Source organism: Ailuropoda melanoleuca, chromosome 10, assembly GCF_002007445.2.
Source record: "Ailuropoda melanoleuca isolate Jingjing chromosome 10, ASM200744v2, whole genome shotgun sequence".
Taxonomy (NCBI): Eukaryota; Metazoa; Chordata; class Mammalia; order Carnivora; family Ursidae; genus Ailuropoda; species Ailuropoda melanoleuca.
The window spans coordinates 11779104-11804315 of NC_048227.1; positions in this window are offsets into that span (position 1 = coordinate 11779104).

A 25212-nucleotide genomic window follows, 5' to 3' on the forward strand; every position below is an offset into this window, starting at 1 on the left:
TCTACCATTTGCGACAACGTGGATGGACTTTGAGGGCATCTTGCTAAGTGAAATAAGTTGGACAGAGAAAGACAAATAATATATGATCTCACTTGTATGTGGAATTGAAACAAACAAACAAATCCATTGAAATAGTAGAATGGTAGTTTCCAGGGGTAGGGGGTGGGGGGCATGGGGAAATGTCACTCAAAGGGTACAAATTTCCAGTTATAAGATGGGTGAGTTCTGGGGGTGTAAGATACGGCATGATGACTGTAGTTAACGATACTGTATTATACACTGCAAGTTGCTAAGAGAGTAGGTCTTAAATGTTCTCATCACACAAGAGAAATGGTAATTATGTGAGATGTTGGGGGTGTTAACTAACCCTACTACGGTAATTATTCCACAATATACAAGTTATCGTCACATTGTATGCTTTAAACTTACATGTGTTACATGTCAATTATAGCTCAATAAAGCTAGGGGGGAAAATGGCCAGAGATTTCATAAAGAGAAAGTTATTGACTCTCTCTGTGCAGGTGGATATAGTAAATTCATAAAGCATGACCTCAAGGCTCAAAAGGGCTCCTATAGTCTTTGGTGTGTGCTGTGCTGGCACTTGAGTTTAAAACTTGGAAGGATGTTTGACATCTCCCCAACCACAGGGAGAAGGGGGGAAAATGGTGTCCCAGGGCTCGTGAACATATTGACCCGAACCAGGTCTGCAGTTGTTGGTAAGTTATAGAACCCTAAAATGTCATTTATGAAACTGCCTTTTCGGATCACCTAGCCCAGAGCTCACAAATTGGGTTTCGTCGCACACATACACACCATCTGAGAAGGAGGGGCTGCCTGGCGTGAGGGGGAGAAACGAGGCTGTGTCTGGGCCCAAAGGGCAACAATGCTGCGATAGAATTCCTTACATCTACCACGGACTCTGGAAACAGAAACTCCCTTGTCACAATTAGGGAAACCAAGGCAGTGAAGTGATTTCTCCAGTATACCCCATGCATGGACCAGGGTCGGACGCTGCTCTCCCACCCCTCCATCTTGTCTACCACCCGCCCCACCATGTGGTCTTGATGGGCTAACCTCACTCTCTTCTTGGTTCTTCTTTGCTTCCCAGGTCACACACCTGAATCCTGTGTGACACCTGGCAGCAACTCCTCCTCTCTGGTCCTTTCCTTCCAGGCCTCTCTTTCTCCTTCTCCAAGAGGCTGGAAGTTCAGACAGTCTATAGTAACCCCCTCGTTCCATGAGGCCCTCACTGGGAATTCTGTTTCTAGAATCTTCAGTCTACCTTATTTGAGCCATTCTCTGATCGGCAGGGTTTTGGGGTGACCCACCTCATCTCTCGAACTTGGGCCCCTGTGCCCATACCTGGCTTGGTACTCTCCACACCTGGCTTACCTGGTGTTTGCAGCTGTAGCTGTTCCTGGATTCACAAGCACTAAGGTCCTTCAGAAAAAGGGGCTGGGCCTTTGTATTCTACAGAGTGCATGACATAAAGCACAAAATAAATATTTGTGAACGGAGAAAATGAGAGGATATAATTAAGTCTCCTGTTGCCCCTTTGTACCTCGGAGCTTCAAACCCAAAGTGCAAGTTTTTAAATCTGAAGGAGAAATGCAGCTCACCCCCTTTCCACTCTAGAACACTCCCCCCACCCACACTGTTTTCACACCATTTGCCCCCCAAGTCTCAGTACTCTCCTTACAGCCCTCCCCTCTTCACTTAGCCTGGCGGTTTTCCAATTTAATTTTAGCAGCAGAACTCTGGGGTCAAATGAAATATTTTGCCAAACCCCAAAAATAAAACAGCAAGAAGCAGTGAAGTGAGAGCTCCAAGCTTACACTCCCCCTTGCTTTCAGCGGCCCCTGACCCACCCATACTGTACCCCAGATCCCTAGAGCTCAGTGGGCCTCACACTAGCCTCCCGATTGGGCCTTCCTCTCCAATAGCCTTTCCTCCAGCCCAGCCCCCACTCAGCGGCCGGCCCAATATTAACATTGGTCTAGTCTTCACACCCTTTCAATCTGTCACTCTTTGGTGCCATGAAGCCCAAACCCTTGCTGCTGGCTCCCAGACACGGATGCAACTAGCCACCCACCCAACCTATGCCCTCCTTCTGGCCTCTACTCACATCACTGGCTTCGACAGGGTCCCCTATAGACATCCTGCTGCCTTCACTCTTGGGAGTCCCTGACTGGGGTCCTGCTTACCCACAGAACCCTCCTTACCCAGTCCTCCCCCTCTCCAAGTGGCCCATGATCCACCCCACCCCCAGCCCCACCCCATGCCCACTTCGTTTGGATTCCATTGCCCGGGGCCACCTTTCACTCACGCCAAAATCTAGAGTCACCCTAAACACTTCTTCTCATCCTGAACCCTGCACGTCCAGTCTGCCTGGATTTGGCCTTGTGAATGTATCTTAAACCCATGCCTCGCTCCACCAACACCCCCCCCCTCCGCCATGGGCACAGCCTTATTTTGAACTCTTACTTCTCTCAAGGATTCCTGGAAAAGCTTCCAGATGGGCTTCCCCTGCCTCACCAATCCACCTTGTCCCAACCCACAGGGCCATCCATCCAAAACACAGCGCTTCCCGTCACCACCCTGCTCAAAACCTTTCAACAGCTCCCACTGGCCGTATGCTAGGCTCCAAGCTCTAAGGGGAGTATAAAAGGCTATTCATCCTCTGCCCCCGCTTCCTTCCCCTCCTGGTCTCCTACCACAGCCCCAGGTTCAGCCCACGCTTCAGTCATCCCAAACCATTCCACGTTTCCACGGGCTCATCTCTCTCACCTCAGAGCAGACTGACATTCCAGCAAGGACAGAATCCGTGGTGAAATACAGAAAGACTCTTGACCACCGGAAACAGCCTGCGATCCCAGCTCCCAGGCGCCTCTCACTCCTCCCCCACCTTCCATCCCCACCTCCAGCAATCACGGGGTAAATGCTGGGCCCAGCGAGAAGCCTCTCACCCCTGCTGGGACCACCCTTCCCGTCAGCCCCCAATAGCCTACAATTCTCCCTCCTGCAGCCTGCTCCGTCACTGCTGCAGAACCTTCGTCGTAGAGCTCAGCACATAGTAGGTGCTGCATAATGCTGTTTCTAAGGCAAAGATGTCCTTCTCCACCAAATGAGGACATAACAGCCCTTCTTAGCTGAAATCAAGAGATCCCCCGCTGGGGCCAAATAAACCAGGAGCTAGCTGCCAAAAACAGCTAAGCACACTCATCCACACAGCTGGTGAGCCAAGAACCACTCACTCCAGCTCTGCCTTGTAAAGAAGGAGCACTTCACAGCCCCCCTCCTCCACCGCTCTGGAAGCTTGTCCCTCCTGCCCTCTGTTGAGATCCCAAATAAGACAGCCCAAAGCCCGCTAGAGAAAGATAAAGGAGCAGATCAAACAAGGTCCCTGTTTCAGCTGCGTGGTGCTGTGTTTTTTTTTAAGGAGAGAGAAAACAGAATCAAAAGAATGTCTTTTCTCTTTCCGAGACAAGCACAAGCAAAATCACCAGGCTTCTCCACCTTCAGCAGGTTTCTCCTGACGGGCCTGGGAATGCAAGGAGAGGGTGGGTGTTGGCTCCAGGAGCAGCTCAGCCTCCCTGCCACCAGTGTTTCCTGGGCAGGCTGGGGAGGGAGGGAGGAGGGAAGACCAAGGGAGGAGAGCAGGGAGGAGGGATGGGAGGACAGCAGGGAAGAGGGCAGAGAGGGAGGAGAGCAGAGAGGGAGGAGGGCAGGGAGGAGAACAAGGAGGAGGACAGAGAGGGAGGAGGGCAGGAGGGAGGAGGGAAAGAAGTACAGAGAGGGACGAGGAAATAGAGAGAGGGACGAGGGAGTACAGGGAGGGAGGGCCGGAGAAAGGAAGGGAGGGAGGAAGGAAGGGAGGGAGGTAGTGCTGGGAGGCATGGCGAGAGGAAAGGAAGGGCACGTGATCAGCAGTTACTACAGGCCAGGCCCTCTGCCAAGTGCTTTGCACCTGTCCGCTCCCTGAACCACGAAACCAGCCCTCTGAGCTTGGTATTATTTCTATTTGAAAGCAGAGGGAACTGAGGCTTGGGCAGTCCTTCGGTTTGCCCAGAGGTAGAAGGCTCACCAGCAGCAGAGCTGAAATTAGAAGCCGGGAATGCTGACGGCCTCTAACAGGCCCCCTCTCCTTCTTTCTTCGGCTTTTCCCACCTCTCCAGCAGAACCAAGGTGAGCATGACGTCCGGACACTCTCCCCACCTCGTGCTTGGAGAAGCAGGTCCGTGCCCTCTGTGGCTTCTCAGCATCGACGGCATGTCCTCCACACCCACACGCACCCGTGTGCTTTCCACAAGGTCTGAGCTAAAGATGCCGAGTGGATGGGGATTAAGGATGGCCCGATCTCCCTGCATCCGAAGCAGGTGGAGCGCTAGAACTGCCCCTTGCCAGAGCATCTGTTCCAAACATCACCTGCGCTGGCCAGCCTACCCCAGCTCCCCACCTAGTGTCGCTCTCCCCCAGGCCCATCCCTCTCTCTCTCTCTCAGACCCACCTCTAGTTTCTCCTGTGCCTTTACCACAGTCAGAGAGGACTCTTACCCACGTGTCTCCTTGTTCAGCACCTCTCTGCCCCACTAGAATGGAAAGTCCAGTGATGGCACAAGCAAGGCGGGCTGTCCTGGGTTTGGAGTCCGATCAGAACCCTGTGTTCTTCCTCAGACCCCTCTCCTGGCCCATCTCCCCGCCACCCAATTCACTCAGTGTACCCCGCCTGAAAGAGAGGTGTGAAATATATTACCCGACGTGCAGCTCGCCTCCAGATGCATGTGGAGTCCCAATTCTATCAGCATCTGAGAGATTCTTCCAGAATCTGAAAGCATCAGCCTAGATCCCAAAGAGCTGCTGCAAAACGGGGCAAGGGATCCTCTCCAATCAGCTGCTCACCAGGGATGCCTCGTGCTGTGCCCAGCCTGCACACATCTTCCATCAGACGAAAGGAAACACTGCCCCCATTCTCCATGAACAGGTCATTTGACAGTCATAGGTATTTGCTCTCCAGGGGGAGCAGAGGGGCTGCTCAAAAATGCAGATTCCAGGGGCACCTGGATGGCTCAGGTCAGCTGAGCACCCAACTCCTGGCTTTGGCTCAGGTCATGATCTCTGAGATGGAGCCCTAAGTCCGGCTCCGCGCTGGGTGTGGATTCTGCTTGAGATTCTCTCTCTTCCTCTCCCTCTGCCCCCTCACTCATGCTCTCTCTCCAAAATACATAATTCTTTTTTTAAAAAATACAGATACCCAGGGGCGTCTGGGGTGGCTTGGTCAGTGCGGCATCAGACCCTTGATCTCAGCTCAGGTCTTGATCTCAGGGTCGTGAATTCGGGCCCCGCATTGGGCTCCATGCTGGGTGTGGAGTCTACTTAAAAAAAAAAGCACATTCCACAGCCCTGAACTTCGACACTGATATTCTGTGGAAAAGAACTGGAGTCCTACCTAGTCGGATGATACAATTCCTGGAAGTATTTCTTAGAGTTAATCAAAGATTTCTCATATAAAATATGCAAAATTAAACAAACTCTACTAACAATATTCTTTTTTTTTTAAAAGATTTTATTTATTTATTTGACAGAGATAGAGACAGCCAGCGAGAGAGGGAACACAAGCAGGGGGAGTGGGAGAGGAAGAAGCAGGCTCCTAGCAGAGGAGCCTGATGTGGGGCTCGATCCCAGAACGCTGGGATCATGCCCTGAGCCGAAGGCAGACGCTTAACCGCTGTGCCACCCAGGCGCCCCTACTAACATTACTCTTGATTCTTTTCATTCCGTCATGGGCTGGGGTTATCATCTGAAAGGTGCTGTATTTCTAACCCACATTTCTCTCCCGAAATACACGAGCTATTCTATTTGTCGGGCTTGTGCGAGTGCCAGCCACAGCAGAACCCTACACCTGGCGTTTCTGCTCCTCTGTGTTTTCACCTAACCAGCCAAGAAAGAACTCTGGCCTTCTGTACCAGCTCCCCACTAAAGAACGCTTTCTTGAATGTAACTTGACAACCCAATTCAACTCAATCCACAAGCATTATATTTCCATTCAGTGAATTTGTAACTCTCAGTCTGCAATTAAGAAGGAAATATGTTGCATGTACCCCTACGTGTTACAGCAGGAAGAAAAATGTTTATAGCTGGCTTACAAGGAAAACTCCCAGCAAGCTAAGACCCAAAAGTCAGATCACGAGTAAAGAGTGTGCCCTTCTGTGGACGGTTTCTGCCCTGGCCAAGTGTTCCTGCTCACATGGGGGACCTTCCCAGCCATCTGCCTTCCAGATGCATGGGAAATTCAAGGGTGTGATTGAGCTGCAACACCCCGACCCTAATTCCAAGACACTACCTGTCTAAATCCATTACCGACTCCGGGCACACACCCAGAGGCTCTTCTCCAACACCAGCACTTTTGTGGGGGGTGTTGCCACATCTACAGCCAAAGGCACTTGCCGTTGGCGGGTGTGCACCATAGCAAAGCTGGCTAGTGTGACCTTGACCTAACCAGGCTGCCTGTCCTCCCGCGTGCGAGCAGCAGTGCCTGCCGGGACACCTCGGCCGGCCAGCAATGCGCTGTGCCTCTTCCTCCAGTCCTCTCCTTTCCCCACCCCCTTGCCTGGGTCCAGTTTCAAGTGTTTTTGGTTACTGTGGCAGGTTGCCTGTGAAATGTTAAATATTCAGCGATCTTTGGGCTCCTTCCTGCTTTTGTGCAAATAGGTTGGCTTTGAGCAAAGAACAAGCTGATCTCAACTAAAGGGAGCAACACAGCAAGCCAGCAGAATCAACAGTTCGAACAAAGTTGCAAAGGAAGAAGGCTGCCTGTTCCATGAGACTAAGCACCCTGCCCCTCAGCACAGCGGGGGAGGAACTAGGGTGCATCTTCACGGGGACAGGGCGGTAGGGAGAACCTCCAGGGAGTGTGAACCTCCCTGGGTCTGGGGGTCCTCTAAAATGAAGAGATTTGCTCTGACCAGATGGGGTTGTTTGGGGAGATGGGATGGGAAGAGCCATGTGCTTGGCTCAGTAACTGTGAGCTCCCTTTAGCAACTGAAACACACTGCCGAGGGGAGACCTGAAAATTATCCAAAGGAACCCTCCATCTGCAGATATTTCCAATCTGGAAGTTCGAAGAGGGATGCATATGCATGTGTTTTCCATACACACACACACACACACACACACACACACACACAGCCTGTATTCCTTTTGTATTCCAATAAGCCATGATTACCATAATAATGGTGATAAGGCTACCACTAATTGAGCACGCACTTACTGTGTGCCAAGCACTGTCCTAGGCACTCTGTCTACACTCCTTTCACCTTCAAAACAGCCTTTGGGGGAAATGACCAGGATTCCCTTGCAGAGAAGGGCATTGGAGAAAGAGATAAGTAACTGACCACCAAGGGCAAGGGGTTAGTGGCAGATCCCAGAGACCAACTTCTGGGCTGCCTGACATTCGCAGCCTGGTTCTTATCACTGCCCCACAAGCAAGGAGGGCATGGCCATGTCCGTCCAGTGGGGTCTTCGTGCTTCCCAGATGCCAAGCATCATGGAGAAGTGCTTAGGTAAGTTTCCGTTCAGAAGGGGGTAGATTTCCCCCGTTTGAGCTGCCAGTCTGTACCGACAGCCAACATGTTCCAACAGAGGACCCCCAAATCCATGTCCCACCCAGTAAATTCCCCTCCCCCCACATGGCAACCCCAACAAAGTGCGCAGGTCTCTCTAGTCCGGGGGTGCGACCTCTCTCCGATGCGCAGAGACAGCAAATGCACCGAGGGAGCGTGGGACACTCTCAAAGTGCAGCCACATGCCGGGCCTAATTAGCTTATGTTTTACCTACACTGCTCCTCCCAGCAGTGTCCAATCCCTGCAGCCAAAAGGCTAGGAACCCGGCTGCCAGCCTCTCTGCAGCGGCTTCTCAGGGTCTGTTCATAATTAATTTTATAAAGGGCCTTGGCTCCTCATTCCCATTCCGTGTGCCTGACTCAGGTGAGATCACGGCAGGAATCCTTGCCAGAGCTTGGTCCAGCGGAGCAAGCTCACGGGTATGTGCGTGTGTGTGAACGTGTGTGTGTGTCAGAGAAAGAGAGAGACTCCTTAACACACCAGAAAGCTGATAAATGAGGCTCTCGTGCTTTGGGGATCCTGGACTGGCCTGCAAGGGTGGCTGTTCTTTCAGTAATTCACTCAACCGATTGAATGCTCCTTGGATGGGTCAGACACTGCCCTGGGCACTGGGGACTTAGAAATGCCTCCGAGGCGTCATCTCTGTCCCTGGAGGAACTTACCCTTTAGTGGAGAATCTACACATGGAAATGACAACACAGGCTCTTAGGGCTGTGAAAGGACTTAGTAGAAGCTGCTTTGTGTGTGCAGAGAAGGACTATCTCACTCAGTCTTAGGGGGTCCAGGAAGACTCCCTAAAAGCTAGGAAAAACTCAGAACCTAGGGGCGTCTGGGTGGCTCAGTCAGTTAAGCGGCCGACTCTTGATTTTGCTCAAGTCATGATCCCGGGGTCCTGAGATAGAGCCCTGAGACGGGCTCCCCACTAGGCAGGGAGTCTGCTTCTCTCCATCTTGCTCTGCCCCTCCGCCCACTCACATGTGTGCTCGCTCCCTCTCTCTCTCTCTCTCAAATAAATAAATAAATAAATCTTTTTAAAAAAATAAAATTCAGAACCTAGCACAAAGCTTGGCGTGGGGTAGGCACTCAAGCAAATATTTTTGGATTCAATAAAGTGTCTTCTACATTGATTCCCTGAAAACTAAGTAAGAATGAACTAGTCCAAAGGGGAAGGATCATATTTGTATCAGCCAGGAATGCTTTCCCCTACATCTCGTAGCTTAAGCAGCTAAAGGTTTTTCTGGTTCATAGAAAAAGAAATCCAGAGTTAGGTTGCAATTAATATTGGCCCAGCATCTCAGGGCTATCAGAAATGACATCTCAGTGATTCTCTTGATCTTTTCCTCATGGTTACAAGATGGTTCCCATAGCTCCAGACATCACATCTACCTCCAAAGCACGAAAAAAAGACTGCAGCATGGCATCAATATTGGCTTCTTTCTTTAAAGAAAATCTTCCCCCCACCCAAATCCCTCCAAGTAGGTTTCTGCTCACTTCTTGCTCAGACCTTGCTCCCTGGCTACTCTAAACTCTCAGAGCACCCAAGAAAGGTGGGAATTTGAGGCTCCATGGCGAAGGCAAGCATGGGAGATAGAGGTTGGGATGATGGGCTTTAGATGAGCTAACCACCAGAGTCGGCTACGGCATTCCCAAGTCCACGTTTCTTCAACATTCCCCACTTTCATTTACTATCCATTCGATCAATCAGCATTTATGACCTGCTGTCTTCGTTGGTTCTATGTGAGGCATAAAGCCTCTGCTTGGAGACGCAGACATAGCACGATTATGTCTTAGAGCAAGAATGGTGATGGAAATGGGTCAAGAGAGGGCAGGGAGACCTTTTCTGGAAAAGCCTTCTCCCTCTTCAAGTGCCTTTTCCCTCCCATCCTCCTCCCCATCCAGTTACTCGAGTCCTACCTATTTTTGTTATTATTTTGAAATTTTTAATTGTTCTAGAATATACATAACGTAAATCTGCCACCTTAGCTAGTATTAAGTGTGCAGCTCAGCTGTATTAAGTAGTTTCACACTGTTGTACAACCAATCTCCAAAACTCTTTCCCTCTTGTAAAACTGAAACTCAGTACCCATTAAACAACAACTCCCCACCCTCCGTCTGCCGGCCCTAGGCAGCCACCACTCTACTCTCTGTCTCTGTGGAATAGACTATTCTGGATACCTCTCATACATGGAATCCTGCAATATATGTCTTTTTGCAACCGGCTTAATTCACTCAGCATAATGTCCTCATGCCTCATCCGTGTTGAAGCCAGTGTCAGAACTCCCTCCCTTTTTAAGGCTGTATGATATTCCACTGTACCCGGGTACCACATTTTGTTTATTCAGACATCCATCAACAGGTAAAAAAAATATATATATGTTTTAATCAAACAAATATACTTCCTCAGGGCACCTGGGTGGCTCAGTAGGTTAAGCGCCTGCCTTCAGCTCAGGTCATAATCCCAGGGTCCTGGGATCGAGCCCCATGTTGGGCTTTCTGCTCAGCGGGGAGTCTGCTTCTCCCTCTTACTCTCCTTCTGTGCTCTCTCTCCCTCTCTCTCAAATAAATAAATAAAATCTTTTAAAAAATGCTTTCTCCCCTGATTACCAGAACATTGTAGCCCTCAGCAACCTTTTTCAGCGTAGTTACTGTCTCCATGAAAAGTAAATAAACGCATGTGCATAAGCTACCGACACTCTGTATTTTCTGTTCATTGAAGTCATATCTATGCTTCATTAACCTACCTCATTTGTCAAATGAGTGTATTCACACTACCTACCTCCAGGGGCTGGTTATCAGATGGTATGTAACTATGTGGTCATACCAGCTGTTAAAATACTCCCAATAGGAGCCACCCCGATCCCTTGGTGACCCTGCCTAGAGAACCGCCCCCCACCATCATCTTGCAATCACAAGGTTAAAGTGGACTCGTTGTTAAATATTTTTAATACCCACCCTCCTTCTATCGTAAAGCCGTTGTGATAAGGAATTGTGATATCACCCATAAAGTACTTAACATAGTGTCTGGAACCTAGTAAATAGTAAATTTTGCTCTTATTACATTCTCGGTCTTGTAAGATACTTAGAGATCCTGCCCTATCAATCACTTACAAAGAACCTGACAGTACTTTTTTTTGGGAAAACATGCTCTCCAAACAGTGTCTAAGCCACTCAGCTTCAGGGAACTTGGCCCTGGTGTGAGATTTTTGCCTCCTCTGCACTGAGTGGGGGGATTTGCTAGAAGTTCAAGGAGACGCCGCTGGCTGGTGGGGATCCCACCAGGTGGTGAGGAGGCCCTGGGTGGACCTGTGGGCAGGACAGGCTTGGCATCCTGACTCCTAGGCGACAAATTCTGCATGAATTTATTTCTCTATCGCCTTCTGTCTTAAATTTATCATTATCTACATATACAGGGGGAAAATGTGAAAAACTAAGAATTTATTTAGTGTTCATGGATTTGTCTTCGGCTTTATAAACAGCTGCAGTGGGTGGTTTGTTTTGTTTGTTTTGCTTTGCTTTTCAGTAAAGCATTTTTCTTACCCCTCCCAGGCCATCCATGGGCCCATGTGCGCTGTGTGGTACAGTGTTTAACTGCACTCATCAGAGCTGCTAAAACTGCTCACTTGTTTGCCTAAGTGATGCCAAAACCGTCAGCTTGGCTCAGTGTTTCACACTCAGCCAGCGGTCTCTCCGTCCTCCCCAGCTCCGCCTCTCAGAACAAGGATGCAGCCAGTGTGTCCCCAAAAAGAGCTTGAATTCTAACTCAAATCTGCCCAGACTCCTCTTTGCTGAAACGGTGACTTCCATGCCCTTTGCTCTCTCCTTCCGTGCTGCTGATTAAAATTTTAAAGTTCCCCCAAAAGGTGAGTCAAAGGAAACATGTTACAGAAATGATTTGGGAGGATTCTGCCAGTAGGTCTGACCAACAAAAAGCGCTACACGCCAGCAAACACTCGTGGGTGGCCTCGGTGTATTAAGAACAGAGAACCTTTAGCCTGAGTGGCACTGGGGTCTGCCCTGCACAGCAGGGGGGTGTAAGTACTGTGGCTAATAAAAGAGCAGGGAGCCTGGAATGATCTGATAAGGAGCAGGTCCCACCGCGGAATCTTAAACAGAGCAGGGACATGATCAGAATGGTGATCGGGACTCCATTCTGTGGCCTGGTGGCCTGGAGAAGGAGAGAAGCAGAAGAAAAGAGAGCCAGGACAGACACTGCAAACAATCCCCTTGAACGGGACAGATCCTGACCTATGTTGGGTGATGGCGGGAAAAGATGCTGCCAAGATTCTGCAGGGAAAAATCGTAGGGAGCCGAGGAGCTCTCAGAACTCAGGCTGATGGGAAAACATTCTGCTGTTTGGACCAGTAAGTCTAGCCCAACCCCCGGAGGTAATAACAACCTGCAAGGTGATGGGACAAAAATGGGTAAACACCATTAACACTGGCCTTTAAGTCAGTGGGGTCCTGGAGCCAGCTCTCACCAGGAATTTTGCACAGCCACTATTAAAAATGAAGTTATAGGGGGGTGCCTGGGTGGCTCAGTCGGTCAAGCATCTGTCATCGGCTCATATCGTGATGTCAGGGTCCTTGATCGAGCCCCATGTTGGTCTCTCTGCTCAGCAGGGAGTCTGCTTCTCCCTCTCCTTCTCCCCCTCCCTCCCGCTCATGTTCTCTCTCTCTCTTTCTCTCGCAAATAAATAACTCTTTTTTAAAAACTAAGTTATATGAACTTACAACTAAACTATATTAAAAACAAGGCGATAAATCTTTCAACCTCATCACTTCCCAATTCTACTTCATTTTACTATGACTGCCGTCTACGGTCTAGAGGTCAATTACGTGTGTCGTATCAATAGTGTGGAAATGCGTCCCTTCCCAGCTCTGGGTTTAGCGCTGTCACATTAGTAGTTTGCGATCTGACCTGATGGGATATTTACACCTTGGAAATTGGCAAATGCTGCATCTCAGCTCCTTTGGCCCAGGGCTGTGGGAAGCAGCCTCCTCCCAGGGCTGCAGCTGGGCACAGGCAGGACCTTCCTCCTTCAAGTAGGGGCCACACCTCCACAGTGTCTTCCTTCCCTAAGGCAATACTCAGTCCTCAAAAGCCTCTTCTATCTATCTGCCTTGCAACCTCCGGCTTTTGAGGTGCCAGGCTTAGGGTGGCAAGTGGACCTTAAAGGGCCTGCATTGGTGTCCTTGGGATCTCCACAATCTATCCCGGTCTTTCGTCGGTAAAGAGCCTTCCTTACCAGTAGTACATTTCCTGCGGCTAACCAGGCACCTACAAAGATTCAAGCCCCTGGTTAAATAAAGTTCCCGGAGGTATGTTGCCACGGCCTGTCAAAGACGACAGGACATTCCCCGATCCCTGCACGTTGTCAGTTCCCACCAAACGGCTTTCCTTTCCGGCAAGAAACCTGGTTAATTACAGTTGAAGGACAAAGGAAATAGCCAGAGGGCAGCTTCATAGGCCTTTTTAAAAAATTAGGTGGAGCTGGGGCGCCTGGGTGGCTCAGTCACTTGAGCATCCAACTCTTGATTTCAGCTCAGGTCATGATCTCAGGGTTGTGAGATCGAGCCCCACATTGGGCTCCACATTGGGCGTCAAGCCTGCTTAAGAGTCCCTCTCTCATCATCGAACTTTACATAGGAAACCGGGGATGTACTGTATGGTGACTAATATAATATAATAAAAAAACATTAAAAAAAAAAAAAAGAGTCCCTCTCTCCCTCTGCCCCTTCCCCCGCCAAAGATAGGTAGAGCCATTCCAGCCTCAGGTGAAGATTCTGGAATCCAACCCCCCCTCAACGCTACCACAACCTCTGCCTTCATCGAGTGCCCCCCTTATCTTCGCTGCCACCTCCTGTTTCTGTAATAAATGGCTGGCCCACCTCCCTGCCTCTGCCCGCCCTATCTGTTCTCCACATGGCGGACACCAAGCCTTCCCAGACGTGAATGTGATCCAAGTCCACTGCCCCTGGCTCACATTCGTGGCTGTGCCCCAGGCCCACCAAGGCTCTTTTACTACAGATGTCATGCCCCACCCGTACACCCCCACCCCCCTCACCCCACCCCTGTGTCTTATGCATGGTGAGACGTTATTCTCAGCATGTAGTTTGGCCTGGCACACAGTAAGCACTCAGTAAATGTTTGATTGAATAAATGGATGACATCAGAGCCTTAGTGTGTTGGCACAAGTATGTAGTCTCGAAGGAGAAGAGGTCAGTGGTTTCAGAGCGTGCACTTTGGAGAGGCTCGGATGTGCATTCCAGCCATGCCACTCACTCGCTGTGTGGCCTTGGGACTTCCCCCACGGGGAGAGCTCATGAGCATTCTCTGTGTATTCGCTCACTTAGTCCTTGCCATCACCCTAGGGAGAACAACTTTGTGGTTATTACTGTTATTGCTTTTTTTTTTTTTAACAGAAGGGAAAGCTGAGGCAAAAGAAGTTAAATCGCTTGATAAATACCAAAATCAGGATTTGAAATCTCAAACTTCACCAGGAAGCTAGACGGCACACCAGTAGCTTCGCCAAGGCCAGACATGCTTTCAGGGCTCAAGAAATGGGAGCCTCTACCAGGTCAGAGCTTTGGGGACCCCCCAAACTCCAGTCAGTCGCCCATCTCCAGGAGAGCTCCCTTGCCTGATCGATCGGTCGCTATCATCCGAAACAAAATCTTCTAACATCTGTGTCGTTCCTTGTCCCAGGACCAGCATCACTGGGGAGGTGTCCCTCACACGAGAGAAGCAGCATGGGATGTCATAAAAATGACCCCGGACTGAAAAGGCAGGGCAAGGCGAGCATCACGTCTCTAGAGCTCAATTTCCTCACCGGTGAAATGAGTGGAAATAAAGACATTGACTACCTCGCAGGGTTCTTCTCAAGCTTCGGTGCGGTAAGAAATGTTAAAATGTTTGGTAAATTATGGAAGATATAAAAGATATTAATTCCCAGGGGAAGGCGGCAGTGGGGTGGAGGGAGGTGGGGAGGGTTCTGGTTTGACTGGGAAGGATGGTGGGTGTTCAGACAGGCCAACCCTTCCCCACTCCCCTCTGCCACCTTCTCCCCTTCCTTCAGCCTGAGCATGGGCAGAGAGTAGCCTGAATGTCTATTGCTAGGTACACATGAAACTCAGGACTTCTGTGCTGGAACTTGCTGCAGGCAATATTTGTGTGTCCCACCCCCGCATGACTGAGATACAGCGTTCACTCCCAATCCCTAATGTGATGGTATTTGTAGGTGGGCTCTTTGGGACATAACTAGGTCATGAGATTAGTTGTCCTTATTTTAAAAAGGAAGAAGAAGAAAGAAAGAAAGAAAGAAAGAAAGAAAGAAAGAAAGAAAGAAAGAAAGAAAGAAAAGAAGGAAGGAGGGAGGGAGGGAGGAAGGGAGGAAGGAAAAAGGCCCCAGAGAGCTCCCTCACCCCTTTGACCATGTAACATGTAAGGACACAGTGAGAAGACCACCATCTATGAACCAGGAAGCAGGCTCTCAGCAGACACAGAACCTTCCAGCACCTTGATCTTGCCAGCACCCAGACTCCAGAACGGTGAGAAATACATCTCTGCTGTTTATAAGCCACCCAGGCTATGGTGTTCTGTTACAGCAGCCCAAATGAATGAAGACAGGAGTTTTATTACAAATTATTTTAAATTGATATGATTTCCAAAAGCAGATCCAAAAGCCATATAACTATTTTAGTCTTGACACCGTCTTGAAAAAGGAACTCCAAAAAACAACTCTAGGGGCGCCTGGGTGGCACAGCGGTTAAGCGTCTGCCTTCGGCTCAGGGCGTGATCCCGGCGTTATGGGATCGAGCCCCAGGTCAGGCTCCTCCGCTGTGAGCCTGCTTCTTCCTCCCCCTCCCCTGCTTGTGTTCCCTCTCTCACTGGCTGTCTCTATCTCTGTCAAATAAATAAATAAAATCTTTAAAAAAAAAAAAAACAACTCTAACACACACACACTCACACACCCCTCAAACCATTATTTATAACTAGAAAAAATTTCTTGATGGAGACCAATTCATACTCATCCCATATAGGGGTTTTGCTTGTTTGCCTGTTTGTAACACAGAGCCATTAGTTGCCTGTTTTATAGGGTTTGAATTGCTAGGAAAGCTATTATGGGCAGATAGGGATGGGTTTGGCAGCCTGACTTCGTGAGGCAGACCTGAGTATTTGCATTTTCTGGCTTTTATATGCTTAAGTTCACAAACTAAAGTCCTAGTCAACAAGCTTTTTACATTCGAGTAGATTACAAAGTGTTTATAGGTCTGAGTCCTTCCAAGGCAGTAGCTAATTGGCCTCGCCAACAACAGCGGGAGAGTCTCATTATCCTGATTTAACAAAAGAAGACACTCCATCCAGAGAAGTTAAGGGGCTGGATCCAGGCCCCTGTCCCCCCGCCCCGCGCTGAGTCTAGTCAGCATCGCCTTCAGTACCGTTCCTGTCGTCACTAATTTTTAACATCCTGGGAGGGCACTCCAACAATCTGTCCGTTTCCTCCAGGAGCTCATAGATTAATAGACCTTTGCTGTAACCATTTCTCAAAGAGCTACGTAAGTAATAAAACATAAGTATTTATTGAAAGTAACACTCTGATACACCCCTGGCCTCCTCCTTACAAGTCAAAGGAACCAAATCCAGAGCCATGAGAGGTCCCCCCCCCATGCTGGGTCTCAGTTTCCCCATCTATAGTAGAGAATTAGTACCAACTGACCACGCCTCCTTTCCTAAGGACTAGCTGGGAAGCTCCTTAAACACGTCAATTCCCAGGCCCCCAGGTGGGGGGGTGGGGACAGATCAGAGTCTACTGGAAATGCTGTTTTAACTAAGGAGTCACTAAAGGACAGGATGAAAGGTTCGGGGATTGTCATTGTTCAATGTGGCCCTCCCAGCTACTGACCCAGAAATATGGTTTATTTTTAGAAGTTTGGACAAAGCCAGAGCCTGACAGATCACTTATCTCATAGAATTGGATCCAAAGAAGAGCCTTGAATGGATAGCACCGCGGTCACCTCATTAGGACGGTGACGAAGTGCCTTTTTCCACAGGGCACAACCTACCCAAGTGTAGTCAGAAGGGCGTAAAGATGAGGAATGGCCCAAGTCAAACGGCTTGGGCTGCAGATGACCTTGGACAACTTCCTTACCTTCCAGTTTCCTCATCTATAAGGTGCGATCAATACACAACATGGATAAATCTTGAAAACGTGAGGCTAGGTGAAAGACGCCAAACACAAAAAGCCACATCTTCTGTGATCCTGCTTATGTGAAGTGTGCAGAGTGGGCAAATCCATGGAGACAGAATGCAGATCAGTGGTTGCCAGGGGCTGGGGGGATGGGGAGTGACTGCTTAACAGGTATGGGGTGATGAACGCGTTCTAGAACTACATAGTGCTGATGGGGGCATGACATCGTTTATGCGCTAAATGCCAATGGATTGCACACTGTAAAAGGGTTAACACGATGAATTTTAGGTTAGGCATCTTTTACCACAATTTTTAAAAATGCAATTAACAATAACTGGCCTCCACCCCCTCTCCCCATCCAGTGGGAAGGGAGTTGGGACCCACAATGAGAATGAAAGTGACACCTGGGTGGGCAGGCTGCAGCCACTGTGTCCTCCAACTCATGGGCATCTTAGATCCAGACTGATTGCTTGGATGCCCAGAAGGATAGCTCCTTCTATAACCAAATTTCTCCACATGCATATGACTTTCCCCATTCATTCTTTTCGTCTTTTTTCTTTTTTTTTTTTAAGATTTTATTTATTTATTTGAGACAGAGAGATACAGAGAGAGAGAGCATGAGCGGGGGGGAGAGGAAGAAGGAGAGAGAGAAGCAGACTCCCCGCTGAGCTGAGACCCTGATGGGGGGCTCGACGTGGGGCTCGACGTGGGACTCGATTCCAGGACCCAGAGATCCTGACCCAAGCCAAAGACAGACGCTTAACCATCTGAGCCACCCAGGGGCCCCTTGTCTTTTAAAGTACCAGGAAACTGAGGCTCAGAGCGAGCAGCTCGGAGTAGCTCAGAGCTCGTAAGTGACACAGCCAGGTTTGAATCCAGGTCAGGAACCAAAAGCTGAGCTCTTTTTATGAGAATCCACTGCCTCCTAAGAACAAAGATAGTAATTTTTTATGAATCTACATATTCTTTCTATACTTTTTACACTTCACTAAAAGCTTTCAAATTCTACCTTTATTCTCATCTCTACCCTGCAGAGTAGGGTTATGTCCAGTCATGTGTTTTGACCAAAGTAACTGGCCTGGTCTAAAGAGCCGACTCCTCTTCTTTCCTTCAGAGCAGTTCCCGTGCAGGGTAATTAGATTAGAAACAGAAATAGGGTAGGTCCTGTAAGAACTTTCTAGATCACGGGTATGGAAAAAAGAAGAAAGGTTTTTGTTTGGGATTTGCCTTGTTTTTATAAACCCTGGATTGCAAGTCCCAAATTTTCCCATCAGATATGGAAATGCGGACCCCTCCCCACCTGAGTCCCCAACATTAGCTCTATTAAATGCAAGTTTCTCTCCTAAGGAAAAGTCTGAAAAAGAACAGAATGAAAAAAAGGCAATAGACAAGAAACTCATGGGAGCGTGATATCTTAAGACTTCTTTCATTCAATTAATATTTATCAAGCAGGTACTATGCATACTTCTAGGCATAGTTAGGACCCAGGAGTAGATAGGGAGGATGCCTGATTTCTGACCTCATGAAACTTAGAATCTAATGCCATATTTATTACCTAACCTGCAGGGATCACCTAGAAAGCTTTAGAAAATATAGATTCCAGGGCCCTACCCCCACGGATTTTTAAGTGAAGGCAAGAAAGCTGGACTTTTAAGAAGCTTTCGCAGTGATAGAAGGAAGAACCAAATCTGAGAACCTAGTCCTTCCCAAACTTGCTCAGCCGAAGAGGCAACCAGCGTACCTGGTAAACATACAGATGCCCAGACCTCTCTCCCAGGATGAGGACCTAGAATCAGGATGTTTAGCAAGTACTTCTTGGGATCTAGGAGACACTGCTCTGGCAGGCCTAGAAGCATCACACACATCTAAATCTCATCCCTCGGGCACTGCTCCCTTCACACAGGAACAGGAAAAGTCCCACAAGACATTATGGTTCCACCATCACGAAATGAAAGCGTTCGCCCTATACCATTCAAAAACCACCATTTGGAAGCAATCCATTCCCACAGGGTTCTGTCCTTTTTGGTAAAAATTCAATAAAATAAAAAAAGACACGCTCTCTATGCGTTTGTGCTATAAACCATAACCATCAAATCAACTTGAAAAAAAAAAAACACAAAACACGTGATTTCAAAGACATGTGTCTCTATGCTAAAACCTGCAATGCCAAGTTAACCAGAAGATGTTTCTCTTGCGAGGCCATGAACCTGTATGTGCCTCTAACGCCTTATAAATAAATAATGGACATAAAAATAGCAATAATGAACTTGGAAAAATACTAGCTAATTTACACCATAATAGAAATACCCAGGGTTCTTGAACAATTGAAGGACTGATGCCAGCCTCCCTAATAAGTACACCGAGCCGTATTATTCCACATGTGAGTGTAATTTCTAAATTGCAGTGTACAATTCAGAAGGGTGTATGCTCTCTGAAAGGCAAAGAAGTATTTATATGAACGCCATTACTCAGCTGCATCATCCCCTGATGAGAAAAATCAAAGGAATTATTGGAACAGTGTATTCCTTGAGGCCCAGGAGCAAAATGGTTCAGAAAAAGGCTGTCATTAATTTTTATGCAGTTGTGGAGATAAACCACTGCTCTATGCCCCATGAAGCACACAGAGGTGTGAGCCTTTTGTGTGAGTGGTCTCACTCCTTGTACCCCAGTGTGCCTAAGAGAGCTCCCACTGTGTTCCAGCAACGCCCTGCCCCAAGGCTGCCTGCTGGTTGACACTGGGAATGATAGGGTCAGCTGCTGCGGATGAATGGGTCACCACACCCCAGAGTCAACTTCCCAAACCCCAAATCTGATACCCTCTGATAAAACCTAAGTTCCTAATTTTGGCCTGTGGGGTCCTCCAAAGCAATGTCTACCTCCCTAAGCAGGTGTATTTTCAGCTGTTTTAACTCCTCTTCACCCCCCCACCACCTATTTTCTTATGTTGCAGCATAAATTCCAACGATTTTGGAATATTTTGAGTTTCCTAACAAATCTTGGTACAGTGGTTCTCAAATGGGGGCAGTTTTGCCACACACACACAAACACACACACATACACACACACACATACACCCTGAGGGACATTCGGAAACTCTGAAGACATGTTTGACTGTCACAAGTAGAGATGCTACAGACATCTAGCAGGGACATCTTATGGTACCCACGACAGTCTCCTACGAAAAGAAATAATGCAGCTCACTGGATCGCTCACCGTTGAGAAACTCTTCCTCGGTAAATTGCATTAATGGCCCCGAGTGTTCACCTGCCCTTATATCCATACCCTAAGCCCTTTCGTTTTGTACTCTTCTCCCATCATCGGCACAGCTTCACCCCAACCCCTTGACTCTGGGCTCAACCATATGACTTGCTCGGGCCAATAAATTGGTAGAAATGACAGTGTACATGTTTCCACTTATTCTCTCTGGCCTCTGTAAGGATGAGAGACACATGGAATGGAGCCAGTCCCCCACGAAGCCCAGTCCACAGACAAACCCATGAGAAATACTGACCATTGTTTTAAGCCACCGAGTTTTGGGGTGATTTGTTATGTGGTAATAGCTAACTATTACATACACAATGCTGCTTCGTGCCTTTGTACGCACTGCTTAGAAAGTTCCCTACCCTCACCTCCATGTTGCTTGGAAAGCTGTTACTGATCTCACAGACTAGAACTCCGGAATCCCCTGTTCTAGAAATCTTTCTTGGATTCTCTGCAGATAAATAATCAATCCCTCCTCTTCAGCACACTTTTACAGTTGTACTGTACAATGTGTATTAATTGTCTTGCCATCTTACTAGATAGTGAGTTCCTTAAGGGCAGAGGCTTTGTCTCAACTCTCCGGCCCCAAGGCAACACGGCACTTAGAGTGGACACTCAGGAAGTATTTATGGAATGCAAAGGGATGGACTAGAAGGTTGGGGGAGGCTGATTATCGAGGGCATGGATCAGCTTTGGCTCTCACACTGCAATGGTGCCTGGAACATAGCCCAATCCCTGTGACAAAAGAAGAAACTGTTGGCTCCAGCCTCCAGTCTGGATTCCCCTGCCAATCAAAGTTGTCATGGAGAGGAACAGCCTCTGCCATTACTGTTTAGCACAATGAAACTGTTTAGAGGAGAGCCTTACCTTCAGGAAATTCCAATGAGCCTGTTTTATTGTTACCCTCCAACAGTAATGACTCCCATGGGATTAAACAGAGTGTAAAGTAATTGCTAAAACATCCCCTGCCATGGACAGAGAAGGCTGAACAAGACATAATGCTCCCACTTCACTTGGGAGGGAGGGGACTCGCTCGTGGAAACTAAGTGTGTTATTGTAGCCGCATAGGGTTGATAGAGGGAACCAAGGGAGGAAAGATGCAGGGCCGTGAGGAAGAAAGAGTCCAGACTTGGGAAACAGACCAGCTCGGATTGAAATCACAACCACACCTTGGGTCACTTGATGCCTCTGAATCTTGGTTTGCTCATCTGCAAAACAGGGGTATAAAATACCTCTCCCCTGAAGGCCGTCATGCTGAAAGAGATAACACGTATGAACACCTGGTACAAAGGGGCTCAATAATTTTACTTTCCTTTCCTCCCGTGGAAGTTTGGAGCAGAAAAATATCAGAAGAAATATCTAAAAATTAAGGGACCCCAGCCAAGAAAACACAAGCTCCAAAGAGATAGTCGTACCAGAAAACTGAGTAGTAAACAACTCAGTGGGAATTAAAGGACACTAGAAACTTCCTTCCACCAACAGAGAGCCATGTGGATGGATTCTGGCTGGGAGACAATAACTCTCAACTGTCTCTCTTTTGCAAAGATGGCTCCATGAACAGATGACCTTAACGGTTATAGAACATTCTAGGCTGAGAAGGGCTTCATGCTTGGTTTAATACTCTGCTGTCTCTATCTTGAAATTCTTTATAATTTTTGCACAAGAGGTGCCAGATTTTTACTTTGCACTGGGCCCTGCAATTAAAAAGCCAGTTCATGGGGTGCCTGGGTGGCTCAGTCAGTTAAGCATCCAACTCTTGATTTCAGCTCAGGTCATGATCTAAGGGTTTCTCAGCCCTTCCCTCCCCCTCTCCCAAAAAAAAAAAAAAAAAAAAAAAAAAAGCCGGTTCTGTGCTCTTGTCCTTCAATCCCAATGCATAAGGGGTACGATATCTTTCCTCTTTCCTCCAGGAATTTCTGTCTGCTAAAAGATGATGTGTGTAGCTCATAGGAACCAGCCTATTGGTAAATTCTAGCCTGAAAGTTCTCAGAGCCATTGCTACCATGTAAAAAATCCCTAGGAGAGAACACTCTTCGGCAGACCAGGACTTTCAGAGAAAGTGCCTTCCACTGCAAGTAATAGAATGCAGGGTCAAGAGTGACTTAAATGATGGAGATGTGGAATTATCTCCTCTAACTGGAAACCTGGTAAGAAGCTGTACCAGGATGATTTGGCATGTCGCTGACTCTCATTGCCTTGACTCTGTGGTTACAATATGGCAGTCGCCATTCTAAACATAGGTCTTCCCACACCACTAAGAGAAGGAAGGGAAGAAAGGGGTCTCTTCCCATATCTCACTATTCTTATTGGAGGAGACCATTCTTTCCAGAAGTCTCCAGCAGATGATTCTTTGTGTCTCATTGTGCAGAACCGGGACAGATGACCACCGCCAGCTATATGGAGGTCTGCTGGGCAAGTACAAATCTGCCACCAGAGAATGGGATAATCATGGCTGCCATTACTGTGATGTGTCTACCTTCCCATCACTCTCCAGAACTCACTGTTCATTGCTGCCCAAAACCTTTTTGGGAAAGGTATTGTGTGGCAAATAAGGACAGTTAATCATCCCATGAGGACAGCTCAATGAGAAGGTCTCAGGCCACGAGGTTCCGAAACATTCAGAAATGCTGTCACTTAACACCAGATCCATGTTCTTGAGTATTTTCTGTATTTACTCTGAGCCTCAGTTTTCTCTCCTATAGAATGGGAATAGTAATGCTTACTATAGAAGGCTATGGAGAGGGGTAAATGAGAGGATTCTATAAAACACTCAACAGATACTAGTTCTCTCTTCCCATGGCATTGTAGGTGCACAAACTGAGCCCAAGAAGAGTTACACATTTACCCAAGTTAACAAAGCCAGAGAGTGGCAGAGCTGAATTCGAACCCAGCCCTTACTGACTGCTGGGCCTGTGTCCCCTCTCTGCTCCTGGGGCATTTTCCCACCCAGCACATTCCAACACTTCCCTTTGAGCCTTGATGACTTCTAGAGTTCAAGGACCTCTTGCTAAAATGCAAATGCCCCCAGGAAATATATCACCATTTTGAGCTAGCTCCTGCTGGAGGATGACTGCTCTCCTGATAAAGGAAGGTCTTGGTGGGAAAAAGAGAGTAAGAAACGAGGGGAGAGGCCCCACCGGGGCCTTTCTACTTTGCAATTTTGCCTCCAAAATCACACCCAAAGGAGTCAGGCCTGTGTAACGCAGGGTATCACCACCTCAAAAACATTTGTATTTCCTCTGAGCTGAGAGAACAAGGGTAGAAATGTAATGTAGAATTGTGTTAAGTCATATTAAATTAGGGCAGTGTTCAGATCCTGGCATGGAGCTGTAGATAATCACAGTTTATTGATTTGTGAATTGTGTTCAGTCAGAATTAGGTCTGTCAGCATAAAGCTGGGTTTTGCCAATGCGGTTATTTTCAGCGACATAGCATTTGAATATCAATATCAGTAACATTTACCTTCGGAGAAAATAAATAAATAAACACCTACTACCATGACTAGCAGGAATTAGGAATCTCCCTATATGAGGCCCACAGGTCTGTGGCCCCCAAGGCCTGGGGCATCCAACCCCTGGAGGAAATACAGACTCCACACTAGAGGGTTACTACTGCCATGGCCTCCCCAGGGGCCCAGCACCAGGCCCACAATTCCCGTTCACAAACTCTATTCTCCATTGTCTTCGTCCATTCAGGCTGCCATAACAATATACCTTAGTCTATGTGGCTTATAAACAATAGACATTTATTTCTCACAGTTCTGGAGGCTGGAAATCCAAGATCAAGGTGCCAGATGATTTGGTGTCTGGTGAGAGCCCACTTCTTGGTTCATAGATGGTGGTCTTCTCACAATGCCTTTGCATGGAGGAAGGGGAAAGGGATCTTTTTGGTACCTCTTTTATAAGATACTAATCCTATTCATGAGCATTCAGCCCTCATGACCTAATCACCTTCCAAAATCCCCACCTCCTGATGCCATTACATTGGGGATTAGGTTTCAGTATGTGAATCTGGGGGGATACATTCAGTCCATAGCACCTACCTATTGGCCTTCACCATTATATGAAAAGTAGCAAGAAACCTACAAGCTGTGGGATTTGGAAAAGCTTCAAAGAGGCCAGTTCCTCCAACATTACTCTTCCCTTAACTCAAGCCTGGCATTCAACCCTTGATTCATTTGTTGGTGGTACATATATTCTATTTCAACCCCGACTGGTTTACTGCAATTCAATTCTGCCACTAACTACCTGAAGTTAGCACAAGTTAACTGCTCAGTCCTGCACTAGATTGTCCTCACTTCAAGATGCCAGACTTTGGAGTGTCTCAGGCCACCTGTGCTTTTGACTGATGGTGACAAATTTGGGGGTTCCCATGACCCCCTCAGCTTTGATAATTTGTTAGAATGACTCAGAGAACTCAGGAAAGCATTATACTTATGATGACATTTTATTATAAAGAAAAAAAATCCCAGCCAGCCAAATGGAGGGACACAAAGGACAAGGCCTGAGAGGGTCCCAAATGCAGAGTTTCTGATACCCTCTCCCTGTGGAATTGGGGCGCTTGACCTGCCCAGTACATTCATATGTTCACCAACGAGGAAGCTCCACTGAGCTCAGGTGTCCAGACTTTTCAGTGAGGATTCATGATGTCAAGATGATTGACTAAGTCACTGGCCATGTGATTGAACTCAATCTCCAATCTCCCCGCTGCTTAGAGGTCAGGCTGGCTCAAATTCCCAACCCTAATCCCATGGTTGGCCTTTGTGGTGACCAGCCCCCATCCTGACATCCTGACACGACCAAGGAGCCCACCTTGAGTCATCTCATCAGCGTAAACTCAGGTGTGATAGGAGGAAGGGCTCCTGAATAACAAAGACACTGCTGTCATTTGGGAAATTCCAAGAGTTTTAGAAACTCTGTGCCAGGAACCCAGACAAAGACTGGGCAAATTCTTTATTATGTAACACACATGTCCTGCCTTTGGAGCATAAAAATAGTGCAGTGGGTAAGCCCTGGGGCCTTTGAGTCTGTCCTTTCCCTTTCAAGAGGAGACACTGAAAGAGCTATTTACCTTTGTTTTTTTGTTTCTCATTTCTTTTTCCTTTTCTTGAATCAATATTTCTTTTCCTGATACCGTAACACGGTG